At 34.7% G+C, this 8,997-nt stretch overlaps 1 pseudogene across 1 annotated transcript in view; it reads left to right on the plus strand.

Moving 5' to 3' along the window:
• LOC113178067 (epithelial-stromal interaction protein 1-like) overlaps positions 1-7,700 on the plus strand; it is a 96,160-nt pseudogene extending 88,460 nt beyond the window's left edge. The window contains exon 11 of the transcript XR_013343281.1: positions 7,198-7,700. The product of XR_013343281.1 is annotated as an epithelial-stromal interaction protein 1-like (transcript). The remainder of the gene's footprint in view (positions 1-7,197) is intronic.
• Positions 7,701-8,997: the final 1,297 nt, after the last annotated feature.

Here is an 8,997-nt window from a genome sequence, read left to right on the forward strand (position 1 = left end):
TATGCCATAGGACAACCCTCAGTAAATATAAAGGGGTGGATATAATACCATGCATTTTATCTGATCATAATGGAATGAAACTGGAAATCAATGATAAAAGAAGGAAGGAAAAATCCTTCATCACATGGAAAATGAACAATATGTTACTGAATGATCAATGGGTTACAGAAGACATAAAGGAGGAAATCAAAAAATTCTTAGAGATAAATGAAAATACAGCAATCTGTATACGGGGTAAAAGTGGGAGTTCATAACCCACTTGAATCAAACCGTGTAATATGATGTATTAAGAACTATGTAATGTTTTGAATGACCAATAATAAAATAAAAAAAAAGAAAATACAGACACAACATATTGGAATCTATGGGACACAATGAAAGCAGTTTTAAGAAGAAAATTCATCACCTGGTGGTCATTCCTCAAAAAAAGAAAAAACCAACAAATAAATGAACTCACACTTCATCTCAAAGCCCTAGAAAAGGAAGAGCAAAACAACAGCAAATGTAGCAGAAGGCAAGAAATAATTAAAATCAGAGCAGAAATCAATGAAATTGAAACAAAAGAAACTATTGAAAAAATTAACAAAACTAAAAGTTGGTTCTTCAAAAAAATAAATAAGATCGACAGACCTTTAGCCATGCTAACGAAGAGAAGAAGAGAGAGAACTCAAATTACTAACATACGGGATGAAAAAGGCAATATCACAACAGATGCTACAGAAATACAGAAGACAATTAGAAATTATTTTGAAAACCTATATTCCAATAAAATAGAAGATACTGAAGACATCGATAAATTTCTTAAATCATATGATTTTCCCAGACTGAGTCAGGAGGATACCCACAACTTAAACAGACCAATATCAATGGATGAAATTGAAGAAGCCATCAAAAGACTACCAACCAAGAAAAGCCCAGGACCGGATGGGTATACAGCAGAGTTTTACAAAACCTTTAAAGAAGAATTAATACCAATACTTTTCAAGTTATTTCAGGAAATAGAAAAAGAGGGAGCTCTTCCAAATTCATTCTATGAGGCCAACATCACCCTGATTCCGAAACCAGACAAAGACACATCAAAGAAAGAAAACTACAGACCAATATCTCTAATGAACCTAGATGCAAAAATCCTCAATAAAATTCTGGTGAATCGAATACAAAAACACATCAAAAAAATTGTGCACCATGATCAGGTAGGATTCATCCCTGGGATGCAAGGATGGTTCAATATACGGAAATCAATAAATGTTATTCACCACATCAATAGACTTAAAGATAAGAACCATATGATCATCTCGATAGATGCAGAGAAAGCATTCGACAAAGTACAGCATCCCTTTATGTTCAAAACATTAGAAAAACTAGGGATAACAGGAACTTACCTTGACATTGTAAAAGCTATCTATGCTAACCCTCTGGCTAGCATCATTCTGAATGGACAAAAGTTAAAGGCATTCCCTCTAAAATCTGGAACAAGACAGGGATGCCCTCTATCACCACTTCTATTCAATATAGTTCTCTAAACACTGGCCAGAGCAATTAGACAGACAAAAGAAATTAAAGGCATAAAAATAGGAAAAGGAGAACTTAAATTATCACTATTTGCAGATGACATGATTCTATACCTAGAAGACCCAAAAGGGTCTACAAAGAAACTACTAGAACTAATAAATGAATTCAGCAAAGTGGCAGGATATAAAATCAACACGCATAAATCAAAGGCATTTCTGTATATCAGCTACAAAACTTCTGAAACGGAAATGAGGAAAAACACTCCATTCACAATATCCTCAAAAAAAATAAAATACTTGGGAATCAACCTAACAAAAGAGGTGAAAGATTTATACAATGAAAACTACAGAACCCTAAAGAGAGAAGTAGAAGAAGATCTTAGAAGATGGAAAAATATACCCTGTTCATGGATAGGCAGAACTAACATTATCAAAATGGCGATATTACCAAAAGTTCTCTATAGGTTTAATGCAATGCCAATCAAAATCCCAATGGCATTTCTTGTAGAAATAGATAAAGCAATCATGAAATTCATATGGAAAAATAAAAGACCCAGAATAGCAAAAGCAATTCTAAGCAGGAAGTGTGAATCAGGCGGTATAGCGATACCAGATTTCAAACTATATTACAGAGCAATAGTAACAAAAACAGCACGGTACTGGTACCAAAACAGGCGGGTGGACCAATGGTATAGAATAGAGGACACAGAGACTAATCCACAAAGTTACAACTATCTTATATTTGATAAAGGGGCTAAAAGCATGCAATGGAGGAAGGATAGCATCTTCAACAAATGGTGCTGGGAAAACTGGAAATCCATATGCAACAAAATGAAACTGAATCCCTTTCTCTTGCCATGCACAAAAGTTAACACAAAATGGATCAAGGAGCTTGATATCAAATCAGAGACTCTGCGTCTGATAGAAGAAAAAGTTGGCTCTGATCTACATATTGTGGGGTCGGGCTCCAAATTCCTTAATAGGACACCCATAGCACAAGAGTTAATAACAAGAATCAACAAATGGGACTTACTTAAACTAAAAAGTTTTTTCTCAGCAAGAGAAACGATAAGAGAGGTAAATAGGGAGCCTACATCCTGGGAACAAATTTTTACTCCTCACACTTCAGATAGAGCCCTAATATCCAGAGTATACAAAGAACTCAAAAAATTAGACAATAAGATAACAAATAACCCAATCAACAAATGGGCCAAAGACCTGAACAGACACTTCTCAGAGGAGGACATACAATCAATCAACAAGTACATGAAAAAATGCTCACCATCTCTAGCAGTCAGAGAAATGCAAATCAAAACCACCCTAAGATACCATCTCACTCCAGTAAGATTGGCAGCCACTATGAAGTCAAACAACAACAAGTGCTGGTGAGGATGTGGAGAAAAGGGTACCCTTATACATTGCTGGTAGGACTGCAAATTGGTGCGGCCAATTTGGAAAGCAGTTTGGAGATTCCTGGGAAAGCTGGGAATGGAACCACCATTTGACCCTGCTATTGCCTTTCTCGGACTATTCCCTGAAGACCTTAAAAGAGCATGCTACAGGGATGCTGCCACATAGATGTTCATAGCAGCACAATTCACAATAGCTAGACTGTGGAACCAACCCAGATGCCCTTCAATAGATGAATGGATAAAAAAAATGTGGCATCTATACACAATGGAGTACTATGCAGCAATAAAAAATGACAAAATCATAGAATTTGCAGGGAAATGGATGGCACTAGAGCAGATTATGCTTAGTGAAGCTAGTCAATCCCTAAAAAACAAATACCAAATGTCTTCTTTGATATAATGAGAGCAACTATGAACAGAGCAGGGAGGAAGAGCAGGAAGAAAAGATTAACATTAAACAGAGACATGAGATGGGAGGGAAAGGGAGAGAAAAGGGAAATTGCATGGAAATGAAGGGAGACCCTCATTGCTATACAAAATTACATATAAGAGGTTGTGAGGGGAATGGGAAAATAAACAAGGAGAGAAATGAATTACAGAAGATGGGGTAGAGAGAGAAGATGGGAGGGGAGAGGAGGGGGGATAGTAGGGGATAGGAAAGGTAGCAGAATACAACAATTACTAATTGGGCATTATGTAAAATTGTGGATGTGTAACCGAAGTGATTCTGCAATCTGCATTTGGGGTAAAATTGGGAGTTCATAACCCACTTCAATCTAATGTATGAAATATGATATGTCAATAGCTTTGTAATGTTGTGAACAACCAATAAAAAAAATAAAATTAAAAAAAAAAGAAGTACTCAAAATAGGATGGGCCCAAGTGAAAGGACATAGGATCCAACCTGCAGGAGCTCCCGGTGGCCAGATAAGGAACATTTGAAGCCACACAAAAAAATGATGATAGTATTGTATAATAACCTGCAAATTAAAATAAATATCCATTAGTTCATGCTAATTTAAATAAATAAATGAGGTAAAGGGAAAAGACAGTTTCTTCTAATAGAATAATTCCACTTAATAAATGCAAAGTCACCATTAAGTAAAAAAAAAAAAAAAGACACAACTAAAACTTTTAAAAGAATAAAATAGAGCTTCTGGAAATAAATTACATAATATTTGAAATTAAGAAACTCAATGAATTTACCATAATAAAAGAAATTAAGAAATACTGTTTTTTATTTATTACTTGTTTTTAAAAAAAACCCTCAAATGATAAATAATTTACTCTGTTTGCAAAGCCATAAGGCAACAGGTACTTTATACATTATTGCTAGAAATGAAAAGTGATGTATACATTTTCAAGATCCATTTGTTAATATATTCCCATAAAATATAAACCAGACTTAGACATGTTACAGTTTTATTAAACTTTCACATTTTATTCACATTTTATTAAACTTTTCAAGGGATGACTACTTCAAGTGTCTGTAAAGCTTTTCTGAAAGGGATTCCACCTCTTGGGTCCCCTTCTTCCTCCGGGAGAAGTCTTTTCTGCTGTCCTTTAATAAACTTCTAATTTCTACTCTGAAAAAAAAAAGCTTTTCTGAAAAATGAAAAAGAAGGGCATATTTTCTAAAATGATTACATGAATGTAACTTTGAAATAAAATCAACCACTATACAGAAAATTAAAAAAAAGATTCACCCATAAACATAGATTTAAAAAAAACATGAAATTTTGATGAAGTCAATAGCAAATATTTGGAAAGGCATAATATATCCTGATAAAATTGGATTAATCCCAGAAACACAAACTTGGCTTATCATGAACAAAACATAAAATACTACTAAGTTGCCTAGTACATTATAGGAGAACCTCCATATGACCATCTCAATAGATACAGGGAATTAACTTGATAAATTTTAAAACTCATGTGTACTAAAAAATAAAAAATTCTAACAAGCTATGAATAGAAAGGAAATTTATCTAAAATGGGATCATAACTCTATAATAAAAATACATCAAAAACATTTAAATCAGATTTAAAGATTGAAAAGAAAAAAAGTATTTATTATTATCACAGATGATACAATTATCTTCATAAAAAATCCAAGAAAAGTTATAATTAGATTATTAGAATAAGTAGGGACTTGGCAATGTTGATGGATATAGGATCAATATATAAAAACTAACTTCATTTATGTACATTGGGAATAAATAAGAAACCTAATAAAAAGGTCCAACCAAAGATATCAGAAACTTTTTAAAAAGTATATACAAGTTTTGAAGATACTGGGGAGTAAATACATGGAGAACTATACCTTGTTAATAGATAGGACTGAGCTCCTAAGTAATATATTGATTTAATTAAATTGTAATCAAAGCAAAGAATCAGGAATAGCTAACTCACTTCTAAAGATAAAGAAATATATATGAGATATTAATTACATAGTTAATATGTATGCATTTGTCACCAACAGACTATTTCTGGGATTTTGATCTATAATAGAGAGGCAAAACACATCCCTGGGAAAAAATAGATTTTTCAACATGTGCTGTTGAACACACCTTAAATTAGGTGCTTTCTAATAACCATTCATGAAAGCTCCAGGTAGATTAAAACTTACAAATAGAGAGGAAGACTTGTTTAAATTTTAGAAATGGAGCTAGAAGTCAGGCAAGGTGGTGCATACCTGTAATCCCAGTGGCTCCAGAGGCTAAGGCAGGAGAATTACAAGTTCAAGGCTAGCCTCAGCAACTTATCAAGGCCCTAAGTAATTAAACATGACCCTGTCTCAAAATAAAAAAATAAGAAAGGGCCTCTGGAGATGTAGCTCAGTAATTAAGGGCCCGATACAAAAAATAAATAAATAAGTATTCAAACTAATAAATTGGAGCTAGGGAAGGATTTCAACACAGCAATTTTTGTGTTGAAATTAACTTTCCAAATCTCTGTATTCAGGGATGCATTGTGATTTAAAATTCTTGGGTCAGTATAAACTCAAAGTATAAACCAAAAAGAAATGATAAAAATATCTACATTTAAATTTAAAACATCTGCTCATCAAAGGACACCATGCAAAAGTCAGAAGAGAAGCCACAGAGTATATTTTTATTCAGGATCTATTTTATACAGAGCAAATGGATAGACTGGTATTTAGAGTATATTGCTTGTGTGTCATTTATCTAGAAGTTGATCGATGAAGACTGGGCTTCTCTCTTACCCAAGGAATGTGGGAGGAGAGCTATGTTCCAAACCACAGATGGGGCTTGGAGAAAACACTGAAACCAGTAGAAAGCCAAAGATAGAGATGGGAAGGAGAAAGACATAAAACATACAACTACGATGAAAATCCCGGAAGTTGTTTTTAATAGTGTCTTGTAGACACTTAAGCAGCAGGACCCCAATAAGAATATGTTGTGTAGACAAACTGGATTGGTCTTCATTTTTTAAGTTGTTTAAAAATTAAATTCCAGTCTTCTCATATTGCTTAATATATACATTTAGTTTTCAATAATTTTAAAATTGACTTTATATTTTAATAAATGCATTTTGGTTTTTCAAGAGTCCCCATTAGGTTTATTTAGGGTGGGGCACTTTATCACTTTAAATATTTTCTCTGGTTAATAGTAGGGAGTACCTTCAGGGATGCTGTGGAAACTCTAAATCCTATGTCTCCAAGGACAATTAAACACTTACCATGACCTATGAGTCACCTGAGATTAGTTTCCCAAAGTGTTAGAAAAAACAGCAATTGTCAATATTCTAAGGGGCCTAGCACTGTGGAAGTCTTGATGGAGATTTCCTTGACTCCTTGCACACAGTGGGGGTGGGGACTTATTAGTTTATCTCCCTACCTCCCAGTCCCTTTGGAAGTCATCTTCCTGCTGCATAGAGCAGTATACCTCCTCTTGATACATTTTCATTTAAATTGCTCCATATTGGGTTCCTTCTGTCCTTGCTGTAACCTTGGAGGAGGGTGACAACATTTGTGAACTCTATTATTTGGGGCCTGTGTTAGCCTCTCTCTAAGAACACAACCAACAAGCTGTCCTTGGATAAGCTGTTCCATTCTTGACAGAGACTGTTGTAAGCTAAATACAGTGTGACTTGAAAATTAAACCATTTCACTGGTACTTTTCATCATTAAAATCTGGTCTTTCTTACCTGATGCAGTAAAAGTATTCTTTGAAGGAATTTTATTTTGGACTACAAAGGTTTTGAATTGTATTTTGCTCCTTTTGGTAATTTTTGTTTTCTTTTCCTTCCAGGATATATGAGAAATACTTATTTCCATCTGGCTCTCATCAACTGACCTTGAAAAAACCCCACTACTTCTTCATGTAGTTTTGCTCAGCCTCACTATTTTTTACCTTAACTTCAACTGCCGATGTACTCAACAGAGTGGTTAGGGATGGCCGATTTCTCCAGTCATTAGTTATGCATGTTTGCAGGAGCTGATTACTGAACTCATATTTTATCTCTACTGCCAGCAAAATGTTACTTTATTTTTCTAATTGGTTTTGCCTCTTATTAGAAGAATAATTAGAGCAATGTTAGTAAGACAGAAAAAGAGGGAATCACTTTTTTCATGTTAGCAAGAGCTATGGGTGCTTCAGGCTTGTGTCTCTGTAACTGACTAATTCTTAACTAAATTACAGGTTTGGGGAAGCTTTGGGGTCTTTTAAGATCTTAATCAATTCAGTTTCTTAATCTAGAATACCAATATGAACGAAGGAAACAATTTTTTTGTATTCTTTTAACAAATTTATAAATAAAGCTCTATTTCTATATCAGTAGATTGTTTTTATTTTTAATGACAAGCTCTTGGCTTTTTCTCTTCTGAGAGGGTATCATCTTATTCCTTTTTAGAGTTCATAAGATCAAATATATTAATGAAATCACTATTTGTGCCTTACTTTGTTCCATATTTATTTAAATAATGGTTCCCCCTTATTTTCAGAGTGAGACAGTTAATTTTGTAAATGGCCATTTTTCATTAAAGTCAACTAACAACAAATATAGACATCATAGTGTTTTGAAGGAATGTTAGAAACTTGTTTTGTCTTTGTTCTATGCAATGTATTTCCTGTTGCTAATTCAGTGGGCTTTCCTATTCAATTTCTGTGACCTTGAGCCTGTTCATAGATCCTAGAGTAAAAGAGTATTGATTTTTCCATGCTATGTAACCTGAGCCCCATCCTGCCACCACCCCCATGATTTATAAGCAAAGCATGGCATGTATTCTCAGAATAAAGGTTGGAGGAGCAAGTCTTTATTTTTATTTATTTTTAAATTTATTGCAGTAATTGTTGTGTTGAAATTAACTTTCCAAATCTCTGTATTCAGGGGAGCATTGTGATTTAAAATTCTTGGGTCAGGACACATGACTGGGGCAAGGGTATCCTGCAGAAAGGGTCACGTTGGGTGGAATAAGGGTGGCTGAGAACAGATGGTGTTCAGGCAGTTTCTCTGGAATAAAAAATGCAGATATTCTTGGTTTCCCTGTTCTCTGCCAGCTGAAGCTGTGTTAGGGCTGTTGACACTAATATAAAATGTTTGGTCCATTTGAAATCCTTGTTGTTGCCTTATATGGGAAAAATGAAATCCCTCAGCCTATGTTGGAAACACCGCCAAACGGATTGTAAATGTGCAGCTGTCGCAGGCCTTTTACTGCTGTGGCAAGCAGCCATTTCAACCCCACACCTGCCCGCCTGGCTACCTTAAAGTCACGTTTCGTTTTTTGTGTCAAGGATTGGTGTTCCTCTCTTGCTGCATTTCCCACTGTGTAACCAGGAGTAGGAGAAAGGGATGCTTTTTCACTTTGGAGGCTTCTCAGGGAAGTCATCATCAATTTCTCTTCTACCGCTTGGTGTATCTTGTGCTCCCACAAAAAGATTTTGCTCAGGAATCTAGTTCCACTGAAAAAACATTGTGTAGCTATGGAAAATTGTGACTTCCTAGCTGAATATGCTATAGGCTGTATGTCTTTCTTAAGCCATTTCTATGTGGGCGGGAGTAAAGAGGAAAGAAACAAAGAGTTGTTACCCTTAGGAGCTTACTACTATGTT

This window comes from Urocitellus parryii, chromosome 2, assembly GCF_045843805.1.
Source record: "Urocitellus parryii isolate mUroPar1 chromosome 2, mUroPar1.hap1, whole genome shotgun sequence".
NCBI classification, from domain to species: domain Eukaryota; kingdom Metazoa; phylum Chordata; class Mammalia; order Rodentia; family Sciuridae; genus Urocitellus; species Urocitellus parryii.